Source organism: Rhinoraja longicauda, chromosome 21 (genome assembly GCF_053455715.1).
Source record: "Rhinoraja longicauda isolate Sanriku21f chromosome 21, sRhiLon1.1, whole genome shotgun sequence".
NCBI classification, from domain to species: Eukaryota; Metazoa; Chordata; class Chondrichthyes; order Rajiformes; family Arhynchobatidae; genus Rhinoraja; species Rhinoraja longicauda.
Genome location: NC_135973.1, coordinates 6848631 through 6862489, shown reverse-complemented (window position 1 = coordinate 6862489; position 13859 = coordinate 6848631). Strand labels below are relative to the sequence as shown.

Below are 13859 nucleotides of genomic sequence, written 5' to 3'. Positions count from 1 at the left end.
CCCAGGGATCAATCTCGTGAACCTTCTCTGTACTCCCTCTAAGGCAAGAACGTCTTTCCTCAGGTTAGGAGACCAAAACTGCACACAATACTCCAGGTGCGCAAGAATGATCATTGTTTTATGTTTAGGAAGGAACTGCAGATGCTGGTTTACATAAGATAGACACAAAATGCTGGAGTAACTCAGCGGTTCGGGCATCATCTCTGAAGAAAAGGAATTTTCTTTTGTTTTTGATACATTGAATTCTTAATTTATGAAAAACAGGGTTCTAGCCACTCCATAAAGACATTTATTCCAGAAGATCTCTGTCTTTGTCACCCACCCTATCAAATGATCAAAGGATTATAGTTAAAATCTGGGACATGAGAACAACTTCAAATAGATTAGAACCAATTATATTTATTTTTATGCTACTGATGAGGATTATAATCATGTATTGTCTTTCTGCTAACTGGTTAGCATGTAACAAAAGCTTTTAACTGTACCTCGGTACACGTGACAATAAACGTCCCACGTCCTTCCCGACCCCTTCACCGCTGCCGCCGACCCCTTCACCGCCGCCCACGCCCTCCCCGGCCATCCGCTGACCGAGCCGACCGTCACATACCCGCACTCCAGGTCCCCGCGGGCCTCCACCAGCGACCGTGCTGACCCGCGCCGCTCCACCGCCCAACAGCAGGCCACAGCCGTCGCTGTACCCGGCCCCCGGGACCAACAACAGGCTGCAGCTCCACCTGGCCCCACACACACCGCGCTGGGCACACAGCCCCCACCAGGCAGAGACCCTCAGCACTGCTGGGTCCTACTGCCCACCCTCTACTACAGGTAACTGCAGCAGGGGTTCCACTGGGTCTCCCCCTTCCCCCTCCAGCCAGGCGACCCCCAGTACTCCCCACATCGGTTCTCATGCCCCCCTCTACCCAGCTAACCCACCACCCCCCCACCATACATCCCCTCCACCTGCCCCCCTGCCTCCATCTGACCCCAACCCCCACCATTGCCGGGTGTTCACCATCCCCCCTGACCTCCCCCTTTCAGACACCGAACGGTCGGTCCTCAGCAGAGGCCTTACCTTTGTTCCCCTCCGCCCCCACATCAACGAGTTCCGCGTCCGCCATGACGTGGAGCTCTTCTTCCGCCGCCTCCGCCTCCGAGCCTTTTACCATGGCAAGGAGTCCCGACCCCCCACTGATGACCCCTTCTCCCGTCTCCTCCTCTTGGACCCCCCCGTTTGGCCTACTACCCCCACTAGAACTTTTTATTTCAAACTGCCGGCGTGACATCGGCCGCCTCAAATTTTCCACTCCCCTGACTAACTCCAACCTCTCCCCTCCTGAACGTGCAGCCCTCCACTCACTCCGCAACAACCCGGACTTAATCATTAAACCCGCTGACAAGGGAGGGGCTGTGGTAGTCTGGCGTGCTGACCTCTACCGCACCGAGGCCAGACGACAACAATCCGACACCTCTTCCTACCTATCCCTGGACCATGACCCCACCGATAAACACCAGACCTTCATCAGCAGCACCATCACCGACCTCACCAACTCCGGCGAACTACCCCTCAGTGCCTCCAATCTCATAGTTCCCCAGCCCCGCACGGCCCGATTCTACCTCCTACCCAAAATCCACAAACACAATTGTCCCGGCAGACCCATTGTCTCTGCCTGCTCATGCCCCACCGAACTTATCTCTACCTACCTCGACTCCATCCTATCCCCCCTGGTCAAATCCCTCCCCACCTACGTCCAAGACACCTCACACGCTCTCCATCTCCTGGATAACTTCCGGTTCCCAGGCCCCCACTCCCTCATTTTCACCATGGATGTCCAGTCACTCTACACTTCCATCCCCCACAAGGATGGTCTCGAAGCCCTCCGTTTCTTCCTCGACCGTAGAACCAGTCAATCCCCATCGACCAACACTCTCCTCCGCCTAGCAGAGCTGGTTCTTACCCTCAACAACTTCTCCTTTGACTCCTCCCACTTCCTCCAAACCAGAGGCGTAGCTATGGGCACTCGCATGGGCCCTAGCTACGCCTGCCTCTTTGTCGGGTACGTCGAACAATCCCTGTTCCAGACGTACACTGGCCCCATCCCCGAACTCTACCTCCGCTACATCGGCGACTGCATTGGTGCTACCTCTTGCACCCATGCAGAACTCACTGACTTTATACACTTCACCTCCAATTTCCATCCTGCCCTTAAATATACCTGGACTATCTCTGACATCTCCCTCCCGTTTCTGGACCTCACCATCTCCATCACAGGAGAAAAACTAGTGACGGACATTTATTACAAGCCCACCGACTCGCACAGCTATCTGGACTACACTTCTTCCCACCCGGTCCCCTGCAAAAAGTCTATCCCCTACTCCCAATTCCTCCGTCTACGCCGCATCTGCGCCCGGGATGAGGTGTTTCAGACTAGGGCTTCCGAGATGTCCTCGTTTTTCAGAAAACGGGGCTTCCCCTCCTCCATTATAGATGAGGCTCTCACTAGGGTCTCTTCTACATCCCGCAGCTCCGCTCTTGCTCCCCATCCCCCCACTCGCAACAAGGACAGAATCCCCCTCGTTCTCACCTTCCACCCCACCAGCCAGCGGATCCAACATATCATCCACCAACATTTCCGTCACCTACAACAGGACCCCACCACTGGCCATATCTTCCCATCCCCTCCCCTCTCTGCGTTCCGCAGAGACCGTTCCCTCCGCAACTCCCTGGTCCACTCGTCCCTTCCTACCCAAACCACCCTAACCCCGGGCACTTTCCCTTGCAACCGCACGAGATGCAACACCTGTCCCTTTACCTCCCCCCTCAACTCCATCAAAGGACCCAAACATTCTTTCCAGGTGAGACAGAGGTTCACCTGCACCTCCTCCAACCTCATCTATTGCATCCGCTGCTCTAGATGTCAACTGATCTATATCGGCGAAACCAAGCGCAGGCTCGGCGATCGCTTCGCTGAACACCTGCGCTCGGTCCGCATTAACGCAACTGATCTCCCGGTGGCCCAGCACTTTAACTCCCCCTCCCATTCCCAGTCTGACCTCTCTGTCATGGGCCTCCTCCAGTGCCATAGTGAGGCCCGCCGGAAATTGGAGGAGCAGCACCTCATATTTCGCCTGGGCAGTTTGCAGCCCGGTGGTATGAACGTCGACTTCTCCAACTTCAGATAGCTCCTCTGTCCCTCCCTTCCCCTCCTCCTTCCCAGATCTCCCTCTATCTTCCTGTCTCCACCTATATCCTTCCTTTGTCCCACCCCCGACATCAGTCTGAAGAAGGGTCTCGACCCGAAATGTCACCCATTCCTTCTCTCCCGAGATGCTGCCTGACCTGCTGAGTTACTCCAGCATTTTGTGAATAAATTGATTTGTACCAGCATCTGCAGTTATTTTCTTATATAAACCAAGAGACAGTTAGATAGGTACATGGATAGGACAGGTTTGGAGGGATATGGGCCAAAAGCAGGCAGGTGGGACTAGTGTAGATGGGATATGTTGGCTGGTGTGGGCTAGTTGGGCCGGAGGGCCTGTTTCCACACTGTATGACTATAACTCGATGACTCTGTAATTAAGTAACAAAGATAGATTGTAAGCAGCTACTTTGTTCTTCTACTCTGATGATTCTGGAGAAGATTTCTTTTCAAAAACTTTCACTTTCTTCCTACCAGGTCAATTATTTTGCCTTAGTTGATTAATGTTGTGATTTAAATCCCTGTATGTACGGAGTTTGTACGTTCTCCCTGTGACCGCGTGGGTTTTCTCTGGGTGATTCGGTTTCCTTCCACATTCCAAACACGTGTAGGTTTGTAGGTTAATTGGCTTCTGAAAATTGTCCCTAGTGTGTAGGATAGTGCTCGTGTATTGGGTGATCGCTGGTCGGCGCCGACTCGGTGGGCCGAAGGGCCTGTTTCCACACTGTCTCTAAACGTAACTAAACGAAACGCTCATATAAGCGTTACTTTCTGTGAGTTCCTGACACAACGTAAAGAATCTTTACATTCAAGGCATAAAATAAAAGGATTGTAAAGATAATCCAAGTAATGTAGATGAAAAATTATTGTTGGAATTTTCAGTTTGAAGAGTTTGAACTGGATTTTCAAAAATTGACGATATGGTCAAATTATTTTAATGAAGAAACGATCACATTACCAAATAATTAGTGGAGTGATTCTCAACTAAATCATGGTAATATAAAATCTCTAGGTTAACCTGAAATTTGTAAATAATATGAGCACAAAATGAATAGAAATATATGAGATTACACATTTTCTGATAGTTATATAATTTTTGTGGATGGATTAATCTGAAGGAAACAGGCTCTTCGACCCTGCTAGTCCATTTTGACCGACAACCCAACTGAGCAAAGTTCAGTTCAGTTTAGTTTATTCTCACGTGCACCAAGGTGCAGTGAAAAGCTTTTGTCGTGTCAGCGTAACCAGTCAGCGTAAAGACAATACATGATTACAATTGAGTCATTTACAGTGTACAGATACATGATAAGGGAATAATGTTTCGTGCAAGGTAAAGCCAGTAAAATCTGATCAAAGATAGTCCAAGGGTCACCAATGGAGACCCTCTCTAGTTGTGGTAGGATGATTCAGTTGCCTGATAACTGCTGGGAAGAAACTGAAGTTGGTTGCTTCATGTACACTGATGTAAATTGTATGCCATTGTAGATGACGCCACAATATGGCAACTCATGCCTGTGTGTGCTATGCAAAAAGAATTTCACTGTGCCGTGCATACATGACAATAAAGAACCACTGAACCATTAAACTGAATTGAATATCAATTATAATTGAGCTTAATGACTGATTTCAGTCATCGGCAGTGCACAACAAAGTAAGGAAATATTGCAATTGAAATGCTGCAGTTCTTTGTGACAAATTTTGTTTTATGCATAAAGTCCGTTGATGGGTTTCCATTTCAGACATAGCCTGGCAGCTGCTATCCCTAAATGATAATCGGGGTAGCTGTCAAGCAAAACACAGTGCTCAGCTGTATTAAAGTGCTGGCCAGCAATTTGCACTACATCAGGGAACTGCTGAGAAGCAGCTGAAACATTTGATTGGTCAAAGTATTCAAATTCAAAATCCTCAAAGCCGGCGAACTACGGAGAGAACAATAAATCAGAATTTGCACAAAGAGCAGAACCTCACTTAAACATGATTCTGACATTGAGGGTGTAGATATTCCCAGATTTGTGTCAGCTGCTAGATAGCTCTCACTTGTCAGAATGTGAATGGAACATGGCAGAAGTGTCTCCTGTGATTATCCATCATCTGCTGGCTGCAAGCAAGGTGCCTATGTTTAGTTTAGTTTCGTTCAGTTTAGTTTAGAGATGCAGCGTGAAAACAGGCCCTTCGGCCCAATGAGTCTACACCAACCATCGATCACCCCTTCATACATCCCACACACTCGGGGCAATTTGCAGAAGCCAATTAACCTACAAACCTGCATCTGGCGCTGTGAGGCAGCAGCTCTACCACAATGTCATTGCGCCGCTCTGACATTAACTCCAACCTTTATCCACCAGCACTAATTTTACTATTAATTTCAAGTGTTACAGCTGGTAGAGCTGCTGCCGCACAGCGTCAGAGACCCAGGTTCGATCCTGACCTCGGTTGCTGTCTGTGTGGAGTTTGCACGTTCTCCCTGCGACCGCGTGGGTTTCCTCCGGGTGCTGCGGTTTCCTCCCACGTCCCAAAGTCAAAGTAGGTCAATTAGCCCTCGGTAAATTGCCCCTCGTGTGTTGAGAGTGGATGCGAAAGGGGGGAGACATAGAACTAGTGCGAATGGGTGATCGAAGGTCAGCATCGACTCTTTGGGTTGAAGTGCCTGTTTTCATGCTGTATCTTTCAATCGATCTATGTCATGTATGCAAAATCGGAATGGACATGTTAGACCTTTTCACAAAATATGTCGCATCCCAATTGCATTATACTCCATTAACATGCAGTAGATCGCAGATCTTTGACATCCAAGATGAAAAAATTGCATCAATTGGCATTCAGACGAACGGTTGCAGCCCGATGTTAATTGCAATTTGGAGAATAAAAATAAAAAGAGGGATTTTACATTTTCAACTGATCAACTGGAAAATACAGCTTAGTTATTAAATAAGCTGCCACCAGCTTTTTGGACCATTGATGAATGTCTTGTTCGAAGAACAGGTTGGGATTAAATATGAAATAAACTGCTATATTTGATGCATCTGATATTGATCAGATCTGGTATTGATGAAGCACTAATGTACCAATGATGAACAGAGGCTTAAAAGGCCCTGGTAATATAGTTCATATTGACTATTAAAAAGCATAAGCAGTAATGGTGACTGCTTGGAATAAACGATTTTCATAGAAGATTCACAGATCTACTCTTTAGATCTTTTCACCAAGTGCAGAAAGGAACATGTACATGTATTATTAGTTGATCTCTTGTGACATGCCTTACGGTGAATTTTTCACTTGTGACATTTTGACCTAGAAACCAAATTAATTTAATATCCTTCAATTAACATCAGCGAAAAGAAACAGTGTACTATGAACATAACAAAGCTAGCTTAGGTGGGGCATCTTGGTCATGGAGGACATATAATTTAAAAAAAGACTGCAGATACTGGTTTCTACCAAAGATGGGCACAAAGTGCTGGAGTAACTCAGCGGGTCAGGCAGCGTCTCTGGAGCACATGGATAGATTACGTTTCGGGTCAGGAGGCTTCTTCACATTGATTGTATGGGTGGGGAGGGGGAAGAAAGCTGGAAGAGAGGAGGGGCAGGACAAAGCCTGGCAATTAATAGCTTGATACAATTGAAGGGGGGGGGGGGGGGAGGGGGGTTGATAGGTAGATGGTGGACAAAAGCCAGAGATGAAAAGACGGAAGGATTGAGTCAAAAGGATTGGAGTTGCGAATTGTGAAGCTAGAGGAAGGAATGGAATGGGAGAGAGGGGAGAAATTGGTGCGAGTTCAGTTGGAGCATGGGGGAGAAAGGATGGGGGGGACGGGGAAGAGTTAAGAGGGTTTTTATATTGTAAGCTAGCATCTGCAGATCCTTGTATCCAAAATACTGGCAGCACAGTGGCGCAACGGTAGAGTTGCTGCCTTTCAGCGCTTAGAGCGCCAGAGACCCAGGTTCGATCCTGGCTAGGGATGCTGTCTGTACGGAGTTTGTACGTTCTTCCCATGACCTGCGTGGGTTTTCTCCGAGAACCTCGGTTTCCTCCCACACTCCAAAGACGTAGAGGTTTGTAAGTTAATTGACTTGGTATAAATGTTAATAAAAAATGCCCCTAATGTGGGATAGTGTTAATGTGTAGGGATCGCTGGTCGGTGTGGACTCGGTGGACCGAAGGCCAGTTTCCCTGCTGTGTCTCTACACTAAACTAAACGAAAAGAAACAAATTGCTTGCTCATTATGTCATTGCTGTTTATGTGACTTATCCGGGCACAAATTGGCCGTTGCATTTTCTACAGTGACTTCACATCAAGTGTTGTACTTGGCTTTCTCAAGTGAAATATGCGGCTTCCTGAACAAAATGCTGGTTAACATACAAAAGGACACAAGAAGGGTGTTGACCTGAAACATCACCTATCCATGTTCCCCAGAGGTGCTGCCTGACCTGCAGAGTTACTCCAGTCTAGAGTGTCCTTCAGTCTAGAAAGCCTGCCAGTCTGGCCCCTGCCAGATGCACCAAAGGATGCTGAATTTTCCTGTAATGTCCTTAAGTCTCAAGTGGGGTGAGAGTGCTGCCATTAAACCAAGGCTGACTTCAAGGCTATGATGAACACACAGATCAGGCCACTCAGACAACGTGAAGCGGGATAGTGAAGATGCATTCATTGTGCGGTTGAGGCAATTGTTTTCGGAAATCATTTGACAGGCTACAGAATCTTTTTGCACACAGTATTTTACTTTCCAAACGGAACAAGGGCAGCACGGAGGCATAGCGATAGAGTCCCGGGTTCGATCCCGACCACGGGTGCTGCCTGTACGGAGTTTGTACGTTCTCCCCGTGACCCGCGTGGGTTTTCTCAGAGATCTTCGGTTTGCTCCCACACTCCAAAGACGTACAGGTTTGTAGGTTAATTGGCTGGGTATAATTGTAAATCGTCCCCAGCGTGCGGAGGATAGTGTTAGTGTGCGGGGATCGCTGGTCGGTGCGGACCCTCTTTCCCCGCTGTATCTCTAAACTGAACTAAGTTCAACTGGAAAGGATTCTACAACCACTCAAAGAGTTAAGTGGTTTTTTAATCTATCAATCTGTGCTGATTTCAAACTTTAGTCCCAAATGTGCAAAAAACAGTGATAACGTACAGTGCGATGTAGATCCTCTAATCCCCCTTTAAACCCTCTGCGTTGATCTGATTTTGTAGAAATCCCTGTGCAACTGGTTATTGAACAGAAACCTTTGATAATTAAATCTGTAACCAAATGTCCACACCAGCTGTTTAACAAGTTACAAATGATAAAGGAAAACATTAATGATGTAGAATGATATATTTAGGTTTGGGTTTTATTTCCATAGAGGATGATTTTATTTAAATTATAGGCACACTGAATAAAATTATGTCACTACCCTATGGCATCTGATGATTTTTTTTCTTCAGTTTAGATATTACTTATGTTCTGTAAGGTAAGAATTGCTCTAACATTATTTTTTTATTACAAGAGTAAAAATGTTGGCAGTGCTCCCTAATAAAACATGATCGACCAAAGAATGATAGATGTCCAAAACAAGTAAATATTGTACTGGAGTGAAGGAAAGAGCATATCAAGTGGCTAAAAAATGGAGTACAAAGTACTAAAGGACAGAGATCTTTTGATACATAGATTTTTGTGTATGAAGTGAAGGTTCAGCTTAGTTTAAAGATACGGTGTGGAAACAGGCCCTTCGGCCCACCAAGTCCACGCCGATCAGTGGCACATTAATTCTATCCTACACACTAGGGACAATTTATAGAAGGCAAATAACCTACAAACCTGCATGTCGTTGAAATGTGGGAGGAAACTAGAGCACCTGGAGAAAACCCATGGAGTCACAGGGAGAACGTGCAAACTCCGTACAGACAGCACCCGTAGTCGGGATCAAACCCGGGTCTCCAGCGCTGTAAGGGCCCCAACTCTACCGCTGCGCCACCAGCTATCATTTAGTGGAAGAGCTGGCATGAAGGGCACGTTTATACGATTATGTCCTTTGCTATGCTAGAGTCTCAGAGTCACGCAGCATAGTAAAGGTACACTGGCCCACTGAGTTTACCATCAAACACTCATTTAACACAAATGCCATTTTTATCTCCCCACATTCCCATCAACTCTCCAAGATGTTACCACTCACCTAGGTCTAGCAGCAATTTACAGCCATCAACGAACCTTTCTCTCAATGTCAGCAAGACAAAGGAGGTAGTGATCAACTTCAGGAAGCGGAGCGATACACATACGGTTCCATTGTCGGTGCCGAAGTAGAGATGGTTGAAATCTTCAAATTCCTTGGAGTCAATATCACCAACAATTCTGGACCACTCATGTTGGAGCAGAGACCGAGAAAGCACACCAACGCTTCTACTTCCTTCGAAGGCTTCGGAAGTTTGACACGTCGACTACAACTCTCACCAACTTCCATAGATGTCCCCGTAGAAAGTATTTTACCAGGATGCATCACAGCTTGGTTTGGGAACAGCTCCGTCTAAGACCGCAAGAAATTGCAGCGAATTGTGGACGCAGCCCAGACAATCACACAAACCAACCTCCCTTCTATTGACTCCATTTATACCCCACGCTGCCTCGGCAAGGCCAGCAGCATAATCAAGTCGCATCCTGGCCACTCCCTCTTCTCCCCCTCCCCCATCAGGCAAAAGGTACAGAAGTGTGAAAGCGCACACCTCCAGATTCAGGGACTTCGGAATTAATGTTAGCAACGATGTCGAATGAGTACATCATTTAGAAGTTGAAGACACAAGGAACTGCAGATGCTGGAATACCTCAGCGGGTCAGGCAGCATCTCTGGAGGGAATAGATAGTTTAGGTTATTTTAGTTTAGAGATACATCACCGACTCAGGGCCTTCAGCCCACCGAGTCCATGGCGACCAGTGATCCCCGCACACGAACACTATCCTACACACACTCGGGACAATTTACAATTGTACTAAGCCAATTAACCTTAACCTACAAACCTGTGTGTCTTTGGTGTGTGTGAGGAAACCGAAGATCCTGGAGAAAACCCACGCAGGTACAAACTCTGTGCAGACAGCACCCACAGCCAGGATCGAACCCGGGTCTCTGACGCTGTAAGGCCATAGCTCTATCGCTAAGCCACAGTGGCCATAGGTGACATTCCGGGTCAGGACCCTTCTTCAGGCTGATTGTAGCGCGGGGCTGCAATAGAGGTTGGGGGGAGAAGACAAAGCCTGGTGAGTGATAGGTGGGGTGGGTTGATTGGCAGATAGGTGGACTAAGGTTAGTGATGTAAAGGGGACAAAAGGGCATCAGATAAGGGGAGAAGAAGGGTGAAATGTGAAGCCAGAGGAAGGGATAAAGATGGGAGGAAGAGAAGGGGGAAGGTTAGTGTGTGAAATGGCTTCACACTGGTGACCCAGGAATGAGGGGGGGGGGGGGGGGGGGGAGTGAGGTAGTTACCTAAAATTGGAGAATTCAATGTATAATTTGACATTTCTTTGCCTGGTTCTCTATTGAAGATATTAATAAATGTTAAAATAGCAGCGAAAGAATGCTATACAAGCTCTCTGGTGAGAAATTATTCTTTGGTCACCAGCACTAAATATATCCAATCAAATATGAATTTCTACCCATTAAATCTGCCACCATTGGCAATAGTAATTGTTGGGTTCTAGTTATATTCTGACACTAAACCTATTTTATGTTGTACTCTATTCCTTAGACTTTCTATTTTCAAAGCATTTAGTGAAATCCAGAAGTTTACTTCAGCTTTAGTTACTGATTAATGCAGTAAGCTAAAGAAAAGATTAAGTTGTTTAGTCTGCAAAATCCATGAAGTATAAAGACTTGGCCTCAAAATATCAATCGTTATTCCGAAAGCAATTATTTTCATTCACTGTTCTCTTCTTCATGCTTCTTTCAGCATGATTAAGATTGCTGGATGGTACATCTGTGTATAAAATCATGAGAGGAATAGATCGGGTAGATGCACAGAGTCTCTTGCTCAGAGTAGGTGAATCGAGGACCAGAGGACATAGGTTTAAGGCAAAGGGGAAAAGATTTAAAAGGAATCTGAGGGGTAACTTTTTCGAACCTGGATTGAACCTGGGTCTCCGGCGCTGTAAGGCAGCAACTCTACCGCTGTGCCGCCCCAAAACCAGCTCCGCCAAACGTCACACCAGCTCACGGCGAGGATGGGATTCGAACCCACCCTAAACACAATGGATTAGCTTCAATTATTTTTTTCATTCACATGGACTGAAAGGACAGCTCTCTCGATTTGCAATGAATCTGCAAATGAATCAAAAGTTTGAGGTATTTCCAAATATTATTGATGCCTGTTGTAATCTTAATATATTGTCCAACAGCTTTGTAATCTAAACATGGTTCAGTGGCCTTGGAGTCATAGAGCATGGGAAAACAGGACTTTCAGACCAACTCGCCCATGCCAAGCAAGATAGCCCATCTAAACTAGTCCCATTAGTCTGCATTTTGCTGATATCTCTCCAAACCTTTCCTATCCATGTACCTGTCCAATTATCTTTAAAATGCAGTCTGTAGCCTCCTTTTGCTCTGGTATTTTATTTCATTCTTCACATGTGTTCATTATAATGTTTTATTCTTAATTGTTTATTGTATGTCGTGTTGTTACTTGCGAGCAAAGCACCAAAGCAAATTTCTTGTATGTGCACAAACTTGGCTAATAAAATTTATTCAATTCAATTCAAATGTTGTTAATGTACTTGTCTCAACTACCTCCTCTGGCAGCTCATTCCATATACCCATCACCTTCTGAGTGAAAAAGTTGCCTGTCAGGTTCCTATGAAATCTATCCCATCTCTCCTTCAACCTATGTCCTCTAGTTACTGATTCCCCTACCTTATGTAAAAGACTGCATTCACCCTCTCAATTTTCCTCATGATTTTGTACACCTCTGTAAGATCACACCTCAGCCTCATGCACTCTGAGGAATAAAATCCTCCCATGTCCATTGTCCCCCGATAGCTCAGACCCTTAAGTTCTGGCAACATCCTCGTTATTCTTCTCTGCACTCTTTTCTGATTAATGGCATACTTCCTATGGGTGTATGACCAAAATTGAACACAATACTCCAAATGCGGCTTCACCAAGTCTTGTACAACTGTAACATAACGTCACAACTTCTCTACGCAGTACCCAGACCAATGAAGTAAAATGTAACAAAAACCTTCTTGACCACCCTATTATTCACTTTATCCTCTATCTGCACAGTGAATGGCTCGATTGTAACCATGTGTAGTTTTTCTGCTGACTGGATAGCACGCACAAAAAAGCTTTTCACTGTACACGTGATAATAAACGCAACTAAATGTTATTGCAAAATGCCAGTTCACTTTCAAGCTATGACCATTCTACTGGTCTCTGGGTCTGTGTCACGACTGAACAACAACCTGATTCATCTTAAAGCCCTACACAACCCCAGCTTGCAACCAGTCCTGAAAGGCTGCTGGCTCGAAGGGCCGAATGGCCTACTCCTGCACCTATTGTCTATTGACATATGAAGGCCATTGTTTAATCTGTCTCATTCTGTTTTGTTCAGTTGAGCTTGAATTCAGCACAGATTGATAGAATTTAAAAAAACACTTAACTCTGTGAGTGTTTGTAGAATCCTTTTCAGTTGTACTTAGTTCAGTTTAGAGATACAGCGCGGAAACAGGCATTTCGGCCCACCGAGTCCGCGCCGACCAGCGATCCCCGCACACTAACGCTATCCTACACACACTAGGTACAATTTATAATTAAACCAGGCCAATTAGCCTACAAACCTGTACGTCTTTGGAGTGTGGGAGGAAACCGGAGATCCCGGGGGAAAACCCATGCAGGTCACGGGGAGAACGTACAAACTGCTTACAGACAGCACCCGTAGTCAGGATCGAACCCGGGTCGCTGGCGCTGTAAGGCAGCAACTCTACCGCTGCGCCACTGTGCTGCCCTTCACTGGGAAAAGTTATTTCTAAGTGTCCAAGGAGATTGACAAACGTAGGGAGGTAGATGTTGTCAACACGGATTGTTTCCATGATGTTAAGTTCAGGCGACACCTCCTCTCTTGCACGGATGTAAAATATCCACGGCTACATATCAAAGAGCTGGGGCATTATCCCTGAGGATTTTTATTACTCAACCACCATCTCCAATACAGACGATCTGGCCAACATCACGGTGCTGTCTGTTAAAGCCTGCCGCATACAAATGGCCACCAAATTTCCCATACTTTAGCACAGGACAATGTTTTTATTGTGCTACGGGACTTCCTGATATAATGGAAGCTATGAAATAAATGCAGACATTTATATTTGTTCTTTGATAAAGTGTATAACAATGTTCCTCCTCCAACACAAAGACATACAGCAAGTAAACATGCCCTTCAGCCCAACTTGTCCAACTTTCCCCATGTAATCTTGCCCCATTTGCTCACATTTGGCCCATATATTTCTCTAAACCTTTACTATTTATGTACCCACTCAAGTATTGTACTTTTCTCGAAACCTTTACTATTTATGTACCCACTCATATTGTTATCATGCGCGCCACAACTACCCCTTTGGCAGCTCGTTCCATACAACCGCCAGCTCAGCTGGGTTCCTATTAAATCTATCCCCCCTCACCTTAAACCTATGTCCTTTGGTTCTTGATACCCC

The 13859-nt window shown here is 46.0% G+C and overlaps 1 protein-coding gene across 1 annotated transcript in view; it reads right to left on the bottom strand.

Moving 5' to 3' along the window:
• The window catches only part of tex2l (testis expressed 2, like), a 68161-nt gene that overhangs the window by 53514 nt on the left and 788 nt on the right, over positions 1–13859 (bottom strand). The gene's annotated exons all lie outside the window — the stretch shown is intronic.